This window comes from Pyrus communis, chromosome 9, assembly GCF_041283825.1.
Source record: "Pyrus communis isolate YQ-2024b chromosome 9, ASM4128382v1, whole genome shotgun sequence".
Lineage (NCBI taxonomy): Eukaryota > Viridiplantae > Streptophyta > Magnoliopsida > Rosales > Rosaceae > Pyrus > Pyrus communis.
The window spans coordinates 24,367,501-24,386,429 of NC_142573.1; the positions used below are offsets into that span (position 1 = coordinate 24,367,501).

General features: G+C 36.9%; 1 long non-coding RNA gene across 1 annotated transcript; it reads left to right on the forward strand.

The window, feature by feature from the left end:
* The first annotated feature begins 16,609 nt into the window (after window positions 1-16,609).
* On the forward strand, window positions 16,610-18,637 carry LOC148694449 (uncharacterized). Its single transcript, XR_015966918.1, has 2 exons — window positions 16,610-17,584; window positions 17,773-18,637. It is a non-coding gene; the product is annotated as an uncharacterized LOC148694449 (long non-coding RNA).
* Window positions 18,638-18,929: the final 292 nt, after the last annotated feature.

Genomic DNA, 18,929 nt, shown 5'->3' on the forward strand with positions numbered 1-18,929 from the left:
AGTGTACCGCTTGAAGGTGCCTTTGCTTTTGTTGGTGTAGAGCGCTTCCTCTTCACTCTTTAGTAAGACTCCTCCTACTTGCTTGGCCATAGCTTCTTGACCTGCAAGCAAATTTTCAAACTCAACAAGCGATGGTTGTGTCGGCCATCCTTGTATAGCGGCAATGAACCCTCGATATTCGGGTCTCAAACCATGGATAATTATTCTCTTCATCCTGGTTTCCCCAATAGGAGCTGTTGGATCTAATTCTGAAATTTCGCGGCATATCGACTTCACCTTGTGAAAGTACTGGGCAATCATCATGTCACGTTGTACCATCGATAGCAGCTCATTCTCGAGAAGTTGCAATTTTGTATCGTTCCTCTTCGAAAAGAGTGTAACAAAAGTGTCCCATGCTTCCTTTGGCGTTTTAGCATCCCGAATGTGCTCCATCATTTCTTCTTCTATTGTGGTCTTTAAGACAAACATTGATTTGCCTGCTTTAATTTTCCACTTCCGCAAGACGCCGTTAGCATCTTCCGCTGCCGGTTGTGTAACTTCACTACCACCGACAACCTCCCACAAGTCTTGACCTTGAAGGTAAGACTCTATACACGTTGCCCACGTGTTATAGTTTTGGTTGTTAAGCTTCTTGATTCCTCCAACAACTTGAAGATCACCCATCGTATCGGCAAGACTTTGACTACACCGAACAAGCTTGAGTGACTACCGTGCAGAGTAATACACTACTCTCGACACAAAGAAGCTCCCTCTCAAGGTTTGTGATAACCCCAGCAATAATCTCAAGAAACCTTTTCTGATGTGGAAGATCAGTCAAAACTGCAACCACAGAGCATACTCGGAATTTCAAGAGACTTTACAACCAATGCTCTACCAAGAACGATCCCTGACCGACTTGGCTCTGATACCAATTGTTGAATAAGAAGAGTATCCAAGATAACTCTAATGATCCCAAGAAGAAGAAAATAGAGCACACTCTTAAAGAAAGCTCACAAAACAAACTAATTAGCATAGCTTTTCTTATTTAGCTCTAGGCTTTGTTTTTCCTTGGATGATTTACAATGCTTGAGGACTTGGGTATTTATAGCAAACCAAATGATTAAACTAAGATTATTTATTACCACACAAAACACATTAATTGCACCTAATTTTTTTTATTCAACCATACCTAACATTGCCTAACTTTCCTTGCCTAACTTTGACATTGATTTTCAACATAAAAAGCTTCAAGCAATGGGAGGGTGAAGGTTTGGTGGATGGCAGAAGAAGTAATGCTAGCGTTTCAGAGCTGAAGTACTTGTCTCATCTGTTCGACCGAGGTATAAAGTTGTTGGTAAAGAAATGTGAGCAATTTTACTTGGATGGGATGGAGATTGTGAATATTATTTCCTATCTATTTGACAGTGAAGCTGTTAATCAACTGAAGCATCTCCATGTCCAAAACAACGATGAAGTTAAATATGTCATTAACTCCGTCAATTGGAGTTGTTCTCATAATGCCTTCTCTAACCTAGAATCTCTAGCTCTTGAAGACGTTGTGAGTTTGGAAAGTGTATGTTATGGACAACTCATAGGTGAGCCATTGCGAAAGTTAAAATCTTTGACACTTCAGAATCTATCAAAGCTTATTGATTTCTCTTCCAAAAGCAAGCAATTAACGACTGCTACAGAAGCCGACGAAATCGTTACGGAGGATAAAGTTGGTGGACCACCGTGATTGTTCAATAATGGGGAGGTACTTTCTTAGTTATTTTTTCTAGCAAAATGGTTGCATGATTCTTTCTCCAAATAGTTTTCTTCTTCGACCATATAATTCTTTTTTTTTCCTTTCAATAAGAAAAAAAGATACAAATGTTTAAGATTTATCTCTAATATTAGAAAGCCAGAAAGTTAAATTTGGTGTCTCAAGGCTTCACCAAAAATAATTAAACTAAAAAGCCCTTTAAACAACAAAAAAAAAAAAAAAAAAAAAAAAAAAAAAAAAAAAGAAAAACTGAGTGAAAATAATAGAAGCAAATTTACAAGGGCAATTTTGTCACAAAAAAAAAAAGAAAAATCGGAATAAAAATAACAAATTATTTAAAAAGCTATTTAAAAAAAAAAAAAAAAAAAAAAAGGTGACATGAGTGAAAAAAATAAATGTGGTGTTTATCGTTTTCAACCGTATGAATCCCCGCCTTCACAGTAGGCTGTTCCCTCAAGTCTCTTTTTCACTCCCTTTCCGGATTTTCATTCAACCATTTCTAGGGTGTTGTGCTCCTCAAAGACTGCGTCGACACCAACGCCGCTTTCGTCCTCCACCACATTCTCAAGCACTCTCTCTATCGGCCTCCCCACTCCACCTCTAATGGCTTCGTTTTTGTCGCCTTTGTCCACCCCTTCTCCCACTACGATCGCATCCTCTAAAGACTCATACTCGCTCTCTCCATAAAGAATTCCAGTGTTAATTTATTTTCTTTTTTTTTTTTTTTTTTTTTTTAATATTTCATTGCTTAAATAAAATTTGGGTTTCTGAATTTCGAATGTGTTTTTTGGAAGAGTGTTGCAATTTGGCTGCACAGAGGGACACCACTAGATACTTTCTTCTTGACTTGATTATGAACTGCCTAGGTAAGAAAGGTATAAATGGTCTAAGTTTACCGGCTCAGCCCGGCTTACTCTTATTTACTAATTAATTTTCCACCCAATGCGATCCCGACATGTTCTTATTTACTAAATAATTTTCCAACCTGCATGTTTATTAGGCACTCATCGACTCATATTCCTCAAAGGTACTGAACTTAAAATGTGTCCTTATTGCTCTGTTTTCACTTTGGTACTCATATATTCCTCAACCTAGACAATCATCCTTTCTTCTTTATTGTGAATACTCTTCATTTCAAGTTATACATTTCTTGCCAATTACTACTACGTGTAAAAGAGTAAATACGTAGAAGAATTAAACATTTGACATTTGTTTTAGCACAACACTTATGACACTGTCTGTTTTCTCCAGGTTACTACTCCAAATTATAAGCATTTGTTTTTATTTTTTAAGTAAAAAAATCTTGCTTTTATGGATTAGGAGGATGTTCATTGATTGAAGTTATAAAAAGAGCCAAACAAAGAGTACAAAGAAAAAGCACGGCACATCCGCAATTTGGTTGAAGAATGGTGATTCCCTCTAACCGGTTCAATTTCTTCTTCAATTAGTGCTCAATTATTGAATCTATGTTTGTTCCTTTGGGGTTTTTTAGGTCTCCATGTGTTGTTTATCATAAATGGCGAATTTCTAAACATATGTGTGGATTAACATCCTCAATAGTCTGTTAGGATAAAAGCTTAGTATTGTTTTACATTGTCACGTGTCACAAGTGTATTGGAGACTCTAGAAGTTAGTTATATGTCATTGTATTTATAAGGATGTATGTTGTAATAGTTGGATATAATGAAATAACAGTTTCTCTCTTTACATTCTCTCTCTCTCTCTCTCTCTCTCTCTCTCTCTCTCTTCGAAAGCTCTCTAGTTCTTCTTAGTTCTTTTCCATAGTCTGTTCTCAGTCTTATCATGGTATCAGAGCCTGCCATGGTTAACACCCTTAATTGACGATTCATGTGCTTCTGCTCGTCGTCGTCGTCGTCATTCTTCGTTGTTTCGGTGACCAGAATTGGGTGTTATTTGCTGGTTGTTCGCAATTCCAGAGAAGTGTCGATTACTCAAACCCTAAGTCAGTGGAATTTCTTCTTATCGGTTGTTTGTTCTGTAGTTGGAGACTGTTGATCTGTTCGTCGATCTTTGCAGTTGCTGTGCTTGGATTTGTGCAGTCCAATGATACTTTAGAGGTGTTTTCTTTCGATTTCTCAGTATTGACACTTGATAGTTCTTTGTCTATGAAATTGTTGATTCTTGGTAATTCTTGCTGCGTGATTCTTAAGGTGCTGTTGATTTCTTGAAGAAACATAAATTGTGTTAAACGATTACATTCTGTCAACGGCATATTTTTTTTTCTTGATCTTACAAATTACTTTCCATTGTTGAATTGTTGATTTCTGTTGGTGCATTATGGTTACCGTTGCACAATTAGCCCTTACACAATCTCCAATTTCTTCGCTTATACCTAGTGTTGGAAACACAGTGACTACGAAATTGGATGATTCGAATTATGTTACTTGGAATTTCCAGATTTCTTTGTTACTAGAATGGAATGGAATTATGGGATTTATTAATGGATCCATTCCTTGTCCTCAGAAATATACTGAGTTGGAGTCTAATGATGGGTCGATTGTTAATAATTCTCCACTTACTAATGCCTATAAAGTTTGGAAATTTCATGATAAAGCTCTTACTGCAACACTATCCACTGCTGCATTATCTTGTGTTATTGGATGTCAAAGCTTCAGTGATATGTGGAATAATTTGAAAGAAAAATTTGCTCATATGACTCGTACTAGTATTGTTCAAATGAAGATTGATCTGTAGAATATTAAGAAAGGGCCAGAATCCATTGATGTTTACTTGCAGATGATTAAAGAATGTAGGGATCAGTTAGCTACTGCTGGTGTTGTGATTTCTGATGAAGATATTGTCATTGTGGCTTTAAGAAGATTACCTACAGAATATAATATCATTGACTCTGTGATTCAAGGCAGAGAAAGTATGGTCTCATTGAAAGAACTGAGGTCTCAGTTAAAGGTAGAAGAGTCTACTTTGGAAGAAGGTCTTAAACAACCACCTTTAATGGCAGCTATGTTTGCTAATACGTCCAGTTCAACTTATGAAACTGATGGATCTTCTAATCCTAGGCCATATACTGGAAATGTTGATCTTGGTTCACATAGTTCTTCATTTTCACCAATGATTCCATTTCAACAATTGCCATTTCCACCTACTGATGCGAGAATTATACGCACACAAATTAAACCCTCTTTTTATCAATTGTAGTAAGTATGTAAGTAGGGATCGTTCTGGACCGGGGATTAGGAGGGATTGTTAATCACTTGGATTTGACTCAAAAACGTAAAAACACAATATAAAACACTATACTAGACTCAAAGAATGCAAAACTAAACTTTAAAACACTAAGACAAACCAAAAGACTCAAAACAAGTTCAAAAGACTCAAAACTGCCTAAAAACACTAACTAGGCAGTTTCTGACCTTAAACCCAATTTTGGACGAATTTAAGATTATGGCTTGATTCAAAACACTTTAAAACATAAACTAAACAGATTCTAAGCACTAAAAAACAAGTAAAGGGGGGTTTTGATTTGACGAAAATTGAAATAACAAAACAAGTTCATAAACTAAGCAGATTGTAAAACGAATTTGGATTTAATGAATGGAATGAAGGCTAGCTAAGGGGTTCATCTCCATACATGTTATACTTGCATATAAAACGATTTCCAATTGCTTTTCAATAAACCATGAATTCTCAACGCCCCAGATTAACCGTGAATTGCACTAATTAACCCTCAGATTTTCTTAACGTTATTGAATTGGATGATTGCATACGACAACCCAAAACATTCCCCACAAGTTCCCTATATGAATTGCATAATAGAGATACAAGCAAGAATCATTAAGTTCTTTGAAAACCATAAGCATTGACGAAGCACTCGTTACTATGAACTGCATGAAACTTATGCCAAGAATTTACTTAACGCAATTGAGATCATCAACTTTTACTACTTGTAAATATAAGTTTGTAACGATTAGGTGAAACTCACTTATATTTTAGCGTCATATTCATGCATGAAAATTAAGCGTGCACTCTCAATAAACATACATAAATAAGTGTAATTCACATAGATAAGTAAATTGAATTCACAACTTATGAAACGCAATTAGAATTAATCAAATCATATTGCAAGCATAAACACGTATTTCGAATCCCCCCCCCCCCAGCCAAGGGGGTTTTAGTTCCTCATACGTACAAAACAAAGAGAATTGAAATTAAACATTGAAATCAAAGGAAAAGAAACACCTAAACATTCCAACAACTCAAACTTGAATTGTATGAACGTTTAGGCCCTCTTCTCTTCCTCTTTGTTGCTGCACAAGGTCTAAGGTGAGTTTTGGGGATTATGGATGATGTAGAATGATAGGTTTTGTGTATGAATGGATGGGGAGTGGTGGAATGGCTGAATGGATTGATGGGGAAGGCACGGCACAAAGTGGATTGTGTGAATGGTGTGTGTATGAATGGATGAATTTCTGAATGGCTCCCCCCCTTGTGGCTGCAATGGATGTTTATTTATAGGTGGATGAATGATTAAAAGAGGGAATATGACAACTAGGTTGTTGGTGGAAAGCTGGAAATGGGATAGGAGTGCATGTGGGTGAATATGTGGCTGCCATCATGAAGGAAAGCTGGAATTGTGGAATGCACGGCAATGAGTGGTGTTGTTGGTGTGTGAATGGGAATGCAATCTGAAATGGGAGAGCATCTGGGTGAAATAATGAAGGAAATGCATGTGAGTGAATATGTGGCTGCCATCATGAAGGAAAGCTGGAATTGTGGAATGCATGTGCACGGCAAGGATGGGAGAAGAGGGTGAATGTGCATGTGCAATGACAGCTAGGTTGAATGATTAAAGGGGTGCTGCTAGGTTGGAAATGCATGTGGAATGGCTGGAATGAACATGAAATGCACGGCTAAGTTGGTTGAATGATTATGGGTGCATGTGTTGAATTGATTTCTTGGTGAGGGGATGCACGGCATGGGTAGGAATGGGTCTTTTGTTGATGATTGTGTTGGTGATGAATGTGGAGTGGCTGGAATGCAAAGGGAATGCACGGATTAGAGGATTTGTGTTAGGTGATGGGTGCATGTGTTGAATTGGTGGTGCAATGATGAAAGAATAAGTGCATGTGGCTGAATGCAAAGGGAATGCAAAGTGAATGAATAATGAAATGGGAAAGCATGTGCAAGGTTGTAGTTTAGGGTGTTTGAGTGAATGGCTGAGATGGTTTCTAGGGTGAATGGTGTGTACGGTTTTTGGGAGAGAATGTGTGTTGGATGCATGGCAAGGTGTTAGATTGGGCTAGGCCCTTTGTTTTATGTCCTAGAGTGCATACAAGGCCTTCAATTTCGTCCAACACTTTGGCTCCAAGCATAAGCTATCCATCCTTAGCCCAAAAGTGCTCCAAAAGGCTCCAACATGCATCTTTTTGCTTCCTTAGCCATATGAACCTAAAAACACACGAAAATGGCTTAAACTACTAAAATTACTAAGTACTAGCAACATAAATGCAAGAAAACAAGCAAACTAAGGCGCATAAATATGCTCCTATCAAATTCCCCCACACTTAGCTTTTGCTAGTCCTCGAGCAAAACAAAACGATAACAAACAAACAAAACGACACTAAACAAGTAAAACACAACCTAAACCTTCCAACAATCGTCTCAGGGATTTCCAATGCACATGACATGTTAAAAATCATTATTCCCACAGATTTTAGCCATCTTTACACTTAAGTACATTCTTAATCATAGTCACCACATACTAGTTCACAATTAAGCATTTAAAACCATGTTTTGAATGTAGTAACATGCCTTAGAGAATTTGCTCAATTCCTTACAAGATATGCACTCAATTTTCACTCAGATTTTCTAACTACACACCCTAATCTAGTTACATGTGAGAGGATTGATGTAAACATGAAAACGAACACTCACATATATGTATCTCAAAGGAAGCAATTTCTGGAGTTAATAAGCATGTTTAGGTATGATCTCATGAATGGAATGCTCTTACTTAGATGCGAGAACCAGTGACACCATATGCTCATACCAAGTTCAAACTCCACAAATTGAAACACATAACACTCAAGATTGAAGTCACGGGTTGTAATGGGGCTTGGGGTGTGTGGATAACAAAGAAGGGATATGGAAAACAAAGGTTCTTAAAGAAATAGTGAGCAAAGCACTTGAATCAACTTAGAATTCACTTTTGAATGAAAACTCAACTTTTGAACAACAAGGGGGAACAAGCTCTTTTTCCTTTCTTTCTTTCTTTTCTTTTCTGTTTTTCTTTTTCATATGTTTTTCACAATTTTTTTTTTCTTTTTTTCTTTTGAATCTCAAAACATACATACAAACTTAAGAACAAACTTTCCCTCCCCCACACTCATTTTCTTGCATAATGTAACTCAAAAGGAATTCATTTAAGTCATGCTCACTATCTTTTAAGAACAAGAGTGTGGATTGTCCTAAACTAGGCTAGGTGAGGATAATGTGGGTTAACAAAGAATAAAGGCTAAACAAAGCTCAACGGGGGTAAAACTTACAACATATACGAAATATGGGAAGTAAGGCTATTTGGCTATGGTGGCAACTACACAACTTCATCTTGATATATGTTATGCAATTCAATGTCATGCTTTGAATGAAACGGATATAAGTTCTAGCATTTAGTTCTATCATGATACAATTGCATTCTAAGTAGCAACCAAGCAAGGAATAATGAGATCATGCAACAACTTTAGAAAACAAAGAATCACAGATTATAACTCTCCAAAGAAGGTAATGGCTCGAGTCTCACAGGGTTGTAGCGTTTGTTTGAGTTCCTTCCTTCAAGCATGTTACAAAAACGAATTTTTCTTTTATGATTGCATGTGAAGTCATACATTATAACCATAACCAAGCATATACCAAGAGTAAATCAAACTTTTCTCTATGTTTATAACTCTTTTTAACAGTAATGCAATTACAAAACAAATCCTTATCATTGTGTTGGAAGGTACCCTAAGACACAAACACACAAAAACGACTCAAAACACTCTTTTTAGGCTTTTCAAAACATGTTTTTCAAATTTTTATGTGATTTTCGGAGTTATAAAAACAAAACATACTAAAACACTCTAAAACAACTTAAAAACACCTTAAAACAGCAAGGAACAACATTTGAAGTTATGGGTGATAAAATCCCACGAATTTGCATCAAATATACTTAGTTACCCCCCCCCCCCCCCCACACTTAAATCAAACATTGTCCTCAATGTTTTAAGCATAGATTCACACAAAACATAAGTAAACACACAAACAGCACTAAACATACTAAACATGGCAGAATGTAACTAACAAAGAGAAGAGTTTAGGGACGCAAATCTGGTTATGGAGTGTAAATTCCATCTTCTCCTTGGTGATTGCATTGAGGCTTTGATCTTGGTGATTCCACAGGCTTACTCTTGAACTGGGCTGGAGGATTCTTTTGGTCTCCCCTGAAGGTCTGAGCTTACTCCTCTTATCTGTTTCTTTGTTCAATCTTTCCAATTCGTATTGAAGAGGGTTAGAGGATAACTCAGCATATGCAGTTGTTGCGCTTGTTTCCACATGCTTCAATGTATCATTTTCACTTGCCTTACTTGCTCCCCTTGCAGAAGTGGTCCCTTCTCTGGGAGTGTATCAACCGTTGAAGATGACTACTCGAGAGCAACGCTAGGTAAGCAACCAGGGAATAGATTCCAGGTAGTCGGTTCTAGATCGGAAGACTGACTCCAAGTGTCGGCTGATTGCTTCTTTCACTTTGCCATGCGAGTAAGAACAAGGACAAAGGAAAAGGTAGGGAAAGAGCATGATATGAGATACCTTTGCTTTCGCCTTTGATGATATGAGATACTTTTGCTTTTGAAGAAGTTCCTCCTACCTTATCTGTTTTCCAGGCATTTGGTATCTTCTTTTGGGGGTACATCAATGGTTGAATAGGTGTTCTCAAGGGAAAAAGAAAACTGAGCATGTTGAGATACCTTTGCTTTCGCCCTTAGAGGTGAGGAAGAGTTGGGCATTTTCTTCAGGTCTGCCTTGCCATAAAAGATGAAGGTCGACATATATAGGGATTTCCCAATAGCAAGTGGTGGTACTGTTCTTTTACCATTGTCGACAAAAGTTTTGATCCAGCAAATCAGGCCTTTTGAAAAAGAGTGATGACTCTTCGATTTCTGAACGAACGCCTCTTTGATTTCTGAGCTAGCGCCTCTTTGATTTCTGAACAAACGCCTCTTTGATTTCTGAACGGCAAGTAGTAGTGCGGAAGCGGCTCTGTTAGAGATCTTTTGACAAAGTTGCACGCGTTTTCTGAAAAGCAGAGAAAGCGTCGCCGAACTTTACGCTTGTCGGAAAAAGTGTGTCGTTGCGATGATGACCTCCACGTGTTTTCAACTTTGTCAGAGATCTTTTGACAAAGTTGAACACGTTTTCTGAAAAGCCGAGAGAGCGTTGCCGAACTTTACGCAGGAAATTCCGGCTTTTTGAATCGGTATTCGTGTCGCCTTGGCTTTTTATAGAGGTATCGATCACCTCCAACATGCACACTTTGAAGATTGCCCATTCTTGAAAATCGTCTCCGGCCCTTTGAGATTTTACTCCTTCCACCCTTCTCTTTTAACCCTTTGAGATTTTACTCCTTCCACTCCCCGAGCTTGGAATGAAAGATTTTCGAGATTCTTTCTCATTTTGGGTTTCAAATCCTCATATGCAAATCCTTCTTTATATGTTAAAAGTGATGGTCATTCCCTTGTTATGTTGTTGTTATATGTTGATGACATTATACTAAGTGGAGATGATGATTTACATGTGCAGTCTGTGATTAATCAATTAACCAGGGAGTTTGATATGAAGGACTTAGGGGTCTTACACTATTTTCTTGGGCTACAGATTGAGTATCAACCTCAAGGATTGTTAGTTCATCAGTCCAAATATATCAAGGACTTGCTGCATAAGGCACATATGTTTGATAGTAAGCTTTGTACCACTCCCTATCATCCACACCAAAAACTCTTAAATCATGGTATTCCTCCATTCCATGATCCAGGTCTTTATAGAAGTATAGTAGGGGCCTTACAGTATTTGACCTTCACTGACTCTGATATAGCTTACTCTGTCAATCAGGTATGCCAGTTTATGCATTCTCCTCTTGACAGTCACTTTGTTGTTGTAAAACGCATACTAAGGTATCTCAAAGGCTCTATGACTCTCGGTTTATGTTTTAGACCTGGTAATTTGGATATAAGAGCTTACACAGATGCTGATTGGGCTGGGGGCCCTAATAACAGACGGTCAACCACTGGGTTTGTTGTGTTTTTAGGTGATAATCCAATTTCTTGGAGTTCTAAGAAACAGCATACTATTAGTTGTTCTTCGACTGAGGCAGAATATAGGGCAATGGCAACTACCACTGTTGAGGTTGTGTGGATTCAGCAGTTACTCAAGGATCTATCTTTATCTTCTTCAACAACTCCATTGCTCCACTGTGATAATATATCAGCAATGGCTTTAGCAACTAATCTCATTCTACATTCTAAAGCTAAACACATAGAGATAGAGCGCCATTTTGTGCGGGAACGAGTGCAGCAAGGCGCAATTCTATTGCAGTTTGTTAATTCCTTGGAACAGTTTGCTAATATTCTTACAAGGGGCCTATGTTTTCCATTGTTTAGTTCTCATTGTGCCAATCTTATGCTCGGGAATGCCCATCATAAGATTGAGGGGGAATGTTAGGATAAAAGCTTATTATTGTTTAACACTGCCATGTGTCACAAGTGTATTGGAGATTCTAGAAGTTAGTTATGTGTCATTGTATTTATAAGGATGTATGTTGTAATAGTTGGATATAATGAAATAACAGTTTCTCTCTCTACATTCTCTTTCTCTCTTCAAAAGCTCTCTAGTTCTTCTTAGTTCTTTTCCATAGTCTGTTCTTAGTGTTATCAGTCAACAAGCACAAAACTCAATGTGGGTGATATTACAGTGTACTGATATTGGTGGGTTTCGTAGTGAGTATAGACTTGCAACTCTAATGTTTTTGTTCAATTTATTAATTTCACTAAACAAAACAAAAATCAATGTGGTTAACATTACAGTGTACTGATATTTGCCTTACGAAATCTAATTAGTTTTTATTCCTCAGGTGACTTCAGTCAACAACATTCTATTGACAACCTTAAATTGGTTGAATAGGCTTTGGCAACATTAAACTGGATTATGAAAAATTTGAATTGACGTTATAACATGGGAACCATAGCCAAGCTTTTTCAAATGAAATTTGTATCCCTTTTGAAAAAATGTCCTTGTGCGAGCACAATTGTAGAACGGAAAAAAATTAAAAAAATTAAAAAAATTAAAAAAAAAACTATGTATGCCGCGCAGTGCCGTGATGTATAAAAGGCCTTTCGCAAGCGCAAGTCGTGTGCAGAAAAAAAACTAGTTTTTTAAATAAGCCAAAACCATTTAAATGATATATTAAGTTATCAGGTTTTGATATTAAAATTTTTGTTTCCTACACATTCAACTAATAAGTTCAAATCTTCTGCATTTAATTTATCCATGTAGCTGCTCTGTGAATTTTTTTTAAATTTTGACATCAGCCCATTCACTCAAACCAAACCTAACGGCGTTAACTACAAATAAAATTAAAAAAATTAAAAAATCAGAGCGTAGCCCAGCATACTAGGTACCTCTCCCATTCCCCTTCCTTCCCAACGCCACCAATCACCGTCCCCTCCCTCAAGGACCACCACCTCTTCAAGCACAGCGGCAGCATCTCCCTCAATGACGTCATCGAGATCGCCAAGGTTATGAGGAATAGATCCATGGCCGAAGGAGCAGGGCCGGTCCAAAGATTTTTGAGGCCCAAGGCAACATAAAAAAATGTGCCCTCATTTCATATAAAAAAAAATATTTGTTTTCACACGTAAGAGATCGATAAAATTATATTTAGAAAAACACTTCAAACTCAATAATTTAGAAACACAGAATAATTAATTTATTTTGTATCAAGAGAAGAAACTAAAAAACTTCGGGCTTTCAAGTAGATAGATTATGAGTTTTGTTTTCCATCTGAACTTTTAAAATATTTTTGTACAAATCGTGAGTTATTTTTTCTTATTTACTAGCCTCGTCAATATAAGACTGAAAAAATATTAATGTTTTTGAGTCTTTAAGGATATGTATAAGTAATGAATGAATACTAAATTAAACATTTTGATGACACGTAATATTATTTGCAAATTTGGTTTAAAAATTTAGTCTACGCATTACTCTTTGTTGAAGATTAAACTTGAATTGAAATAGATATTTAAAAATAGCAACGCATATAGCTACTAGCTAGTAAATAAATTAACAACCAAACAAAAATTTGTAAAAATTGAAAAAAATAAACATGGACATAACATTTCGAACTTAAGATCTCTCGTTAATTTTAAACATAAAAAACCATTGCTTCTAATTAAACTTCTTGATTCTTTAGCCAAATTTTATAAATTTATACTGTTATGAAAATAAATTTGTAAAAATTGGAATGTAAATAAGCACACATGGTGTTTTGAACCTAAAACCTCCTCATTCATTTTAAACAACAAAATCATCAGTTCTAATTAACTTTCTTTTTCACTAAACCAAATTTTATAAATTTATACACTTATAAAAATATATACAAATATACCACCCTAATAATTTTGGTGCTCTTAATTTTTTTGGATCCCGGACGGTCGTTGGGCCCGCACTGGGCCTAGGCCAGGCCTGTGAAGGAGCTCGCCGGAACGGTGAAGGAGATTCTCGGAACCTGATTCTTGGTGGGCTGCACGGTCAACGGCAAGGACCCCAAGGATTTGCAATAGGAGATCGTCGATGGAGACGTCGAGATCCTTCTCGATCGATAAATTCAACAAATCTGACAGCCCAAAAGAAATTTCAGGGGAGACGCTTACATTCACAAATCTGACAGCCCAAAAGGGATTTATTCTTCAATCTTCCCAGATTTGGATTTTATGGATTTAAAGTGTGAAGGAGATGCAATTGATATTGCTGCTGCTGTGTTTGGGGAAGAGAGGGAGAAGGAGGATGACCGGCTTCCATTTCCTTACTTTTGTTCTTATTTTTATTTAATTTTATTGGTAGTTGACATTTAGGTACAGAAGATTTGACTCGGCCCTAATCACGGTGGAGACCACCACCTACCGCCAAAGCTTCACAATAATGTGTTTTTGGTATCAATTTAAATAAAATAGTTCAAATTTGGAATTAAATTGACACAATTTTGGGAATGAGAATCCTCTCTGGATCCTCTAATCGTATCCGTTAATCGTACATAGTTGTTTGGATCCAATTTTACATCATCGGCCTGAGCAATCGTGGCCGTTGGATGATAAAGTGGTTGAGATGATTTTCAATTATTATTAAGGGATAATATTATGGTTTTAATCATAATATTATCTCTTAATATATATTAGATTATCTAAGCCTAATATTAGCTATATCCAGCTGGTTGTTTAAAGATAAGTGATGAGGCAAATCATATTTCCAACCTGGAGGTACAGTTCAAACGGGTTTGAGATGTTTGTACGACTCATGCGGCAATACAAACTATGAATGGATTAATTTCATTTAAAATCAATGCTTGCATTGGATAAAGATGAAATGATGCAGTAGGTGGATGATGGTAATCAAGATCACATCATGACATTTGATTTGCAAATGGTTTGCATGGATGAGACGGCATGAAAAAAGGAGCTTTTTATGGTCTCCACGTGGAAGTTTAATGAAGATTATCTAGAATGGTAATTTCAAATGCATGCACTTGGACGTGAATATGGGTCTAAACATTGCACGGTTATTTAAAATGCTATGGGAAGAGTTCCATGTGCTTGTAAATTGATCTGATTGCATGGTTATCATAGGTAGATGACAGTTATCAAAGTGTGTTACTCCTTTGGAATAATATTCATAGAAATATTATTTATTCCGATTGGATACTCCTAAGTCGCATCAACAAATTCACAGCGTGTTCATCAAGACACGTCCCTATAAATACAAAGCGGCAGATGACATTCGAGGATCTCCAATTCTACACACAATTGCCCTGCGCAAACCTCTTAAACAACTTGAGATTTTTTTATTTTCTTTTTCTGCCAACACATCTTCAGTTTGGATAAACAGTACTGTGAAGGCAACCATCGAACATCTTCAGTTTGGATAAACAGTACTGTGAAGGCAACCATCGAACATCTTCAGTTTGGATAAGCAGCACTGTTGCCGTAGAATCAATCGACCAAAGACCACCTTTAGTTTGGATAAACAACACTGCGTCGAGGCCGACTGGCTACCTATCCAAGTCTCGTTCGAGAAGGGTTTCCGAATCCTTATTAGCAGAGGTCATCTTATTAGCCTTCTCAGCAAAGTAAGGTATTACGAGTTACAACATTCGGTACATTGAACGCCGAGTGATTTTATGATTAGATACTCACAAGTGAGTTTCAGAGTTCGGCATTCTGACGGCTGAACCACATTTACCATCAAGACATACATCTCCTTTGAGTACTTGTGTCTGTATATTCTGGTGTCGATTCGACGTGCTTATACTCTCACGAATATAATCACTGTGACCGAATCCGGCATCGACGATTCGTGAACTTTGCAGAACTAGTAGCCTTATCTTCAGGCTCGAGAATCCAAAGGCTGAGACTTGTTCCTTCCTCGGCCACAATCGCAAGATCAAGAAGTCAGCAACGCGCTCAACGCAACATTAACAAATTGTACTCCTCGACTGACGAGTTGGCACACCCCGCATCAACTGAAAGACATAGTTAGCTCATTAGTTATTCACCCTGCGCGCCACGTAGGTTTTTTAATTTTTAAGGTCAACAATAGTATGATTAGTTTTTGTTAGGTATTGTTTGTATTTAATTTTAAATAAAAAATTTACAATGATTTCAGACCGCACGATGTACAATAAACAGATACGATTGAAAGATTCCAGAAATTCTCACAAAGAGGGTCCGGACATTCCAATTTTGGCCCCATATTTCTTTTTTTTCAGATAGTTTTATTGCGCTTCAATTTGTTCTTTGCGAAGTAATGAAAGTAGAAAGACTTGCAACTAGCTTACTTTTTTAATATATGACCTTTACGTTTACATTATGTTTGCACATTTGGAACATTTAGGGTTATAACCATGTAAACGGTAATTTTTTAAAATAAATATGAATTTTGTTCTGTACTACGGAGGTTTTGATGCCCTTCTTAACAACCTTGACTGTGCATCAATGTGGTAGTTTAAGATTCTTGTTTTCGAGTTCCATGGCTAAATGTTTCGGGCAACTCAAACATCTCATGATATCCAAATGTCAAGCACTACAAATGGTATATGACACATCATCTACCACTCATTTGAATTGTTTTGAGTGCCCAAATCTAAACTCAGTTGAGATAGACTCATGTGTTAGTTTGAAAAATGTCTTTTCTGCCTCAGTGGCCAAAGATCTTATGCAACTAAGTAAGTTGATGGTTATGAATTGTGGTTTAATGGAGGAAATTGTTGCGAAGGAAGAAGGACTACAAACGACATACGAGGAGTTCGGGTTCCCTAAAGTAACCTTTATGGAATTTCATAACCTGCCCCAACTTGGGAGTTTCTATCCAGACTGCATGTTTCTAATTGCCCATCACTCAACTTCCTAGAGTTCACGAAATGTGGTGGGGTGGAGATTTTGTTTGCCAAATTTTCAACATATCAAGACAAGCTTGAGTTGGGCCACCCAAACCAACGAAGCAATCTTTCTTTTTAATTGAGAAGGTGGTTACTTGTACACAATTCTTTTGATATTAAAATGATTATATGATTTTTAAATACTAGTTAAACATAAACCATCAAGTAAATACATTTATTATGCTTTTAATTTTAATGTTATTACGTGGTGTTTAGTTTTTCAAAATAATTTAAAGCATGCCATTACCGTTGATTATATTTCAGGGTAAGTCATTCCTCAACTTGGAATACTTGATTATAGACGAGAACACATAGATTTTGCATGGTCCACTCCTGGCAGAGTTGTTGAGAAAACTAAAAGGAATTGGTTTTGCTACTTCACATCCCAAGTCAGATGTTTTCTTTGAGAATTTCCAGAATATTGAAGAGCCTCGTGTGTTCTCTGCTCCTAGGAAAGAATTAATTGTCCACAACGACCAAGGAAGAAGAAGCGGGGAAATACATGAAGTTGAGACCCTCCCACGTGTAAAGGCTTTGTGGCTTAACAGTATGCCGGAGCTGATACATCTAGGAAAAGAGAACTCCCAGCCAGGGGGCCCTGTTTTTCCAAACTTGAAATTTCTATGCCTAGAAAAATGTGGCAAATTAGAGAATCTAGCTTCAACTTTGATATCCTTTCGGAATCTAACCATTTTTTTTTTTGGAAACTTTCAGAATCTAACCACTTTGACCATATTGGATTGTCATGGACTGCAATGCTTAATACCTTATTCTGTGGCTAAGAATTTGCAGCAACTCAAGAATTTTGGAGTTGAGTCCTGCGAAAGAATGGTAGAAATAGTGGCAAGCAAATACAGAAAATGAGATTACCGTCAGTTGCTTGTAAGATTTGAAACTTTGTGATCTACCAAGTCTGCAAGGATTTTGTATTGGAAATTGCATTTTCAAGGTCCCATCCTTATCGTCCAAGAATTTGATTGTCGAGAAGTGTCAGCTGATCGAGTTAAAGATTTCTCCTGATGGGTTACTCCAAAATGATCCAAAACCATAAAGACTACATAGCAGAGGAAACTGATGATATACGGATGCCAAGTGATTCAAAGGAGAATGATCGAGATCAAACTGTAAGTACTTCATTCACTAAGTACGCATCTATTAATTTCACTCTCCAATTTTAAAGCTTTTATCTGAACCTTGAACCGTCAAATTTAAAAGTCTGATTTCTTCATCATATTCATAGTTGTCCAGTCAGATTTCATATTGAACAGTTTGTGTTTATTTGTAATCTTCAACTAAACATAGATTTCTACAGGACCATTTGATGATTGCGGATTCAAATGTAGATGTTACAATTGCAAGACTATCTGCCAAAAAGGAACCCATCTTTTGGCTGGCGTGTTAAGGTTTTCCGATTGTGTGCGATTGCGTGTTATTTTCCTCTTCCTTTTGTTCTTCCTTTTAAAGGAAGAAATATCAGCCTGGAGAGAAAATTGGAAGGCACTCTGATCTGTTGGACCACACTACACATTCCACGCAAATCACATTGGTGTGTTCAAATTTTTAGATGGAGAAAACCTTTGCTACTTGGTAGTCAAAGGAAATACCCATTGGAGATCCTAGAGGATGCACGCTATCTTGGCTTTGGTGTTATTCTGGTCGCTACTTCAGTATACTTATTTCTAATTTTTCTTGTTACTTGCTCTAACTATTCTCTGTTCTCCCCTCAATGGTCTGTGTCCAGCCTTGCTTCCCTGGCCGATCTCATCTTGTTTGATATAAGCCTGCAAGCTGCGGCCTCAATGCAAATTGGAATGGCACTAATGCATGTTCCATGTCATGTTATGCTTGTATTGACTTATGTGTTTCGTCGTAAAAGTGTGATTTGCATTTGGAGCTTTGTTCGGTGATTTGTATTTGGAGCTTTGTTCGCTACGTTTTTGGTTTTGGTGTTTGGGAAATAATGCTTGTGCGATTTCTGTAAACATTGATGCATTACAAGTGGTGCTTGTGTGCACACTAGAGTGCGCTTCTTATTTGTGTGGTGATAGTTAATTTTCTGGATGCATGTGTGTATGTATATTTCATTCATAAAATGTAGGTTTAAATTGGTTTAAATGATTCTGGGGCTCTTTATCCGTGAATTGATTTAATGAAAATACTCATTTTATTTCTTCCCATGTTTTGCCTCTTTTTTTTCTTGTATTTTGCTTCTTGTGATAGATGAAAAATATCATTTCCAATCTTCTTAAGACCATCTCCACTGAGCTCCTAATAAGAATTTAGAGAGGACTAGTAATTTTAGCTCGTATGTTGCCGCGTGAGTGTCAAACGGATTATAAATATTGTGGACTAAACCAGACATGCATATAAAAGCTCACTGAATAGTCAGTTCAATTCAATTCATTTCAAATAAAAACCAAACCAGAAATGCACATAAAAGAACACTAAATTACCAAATTTGAACAATTT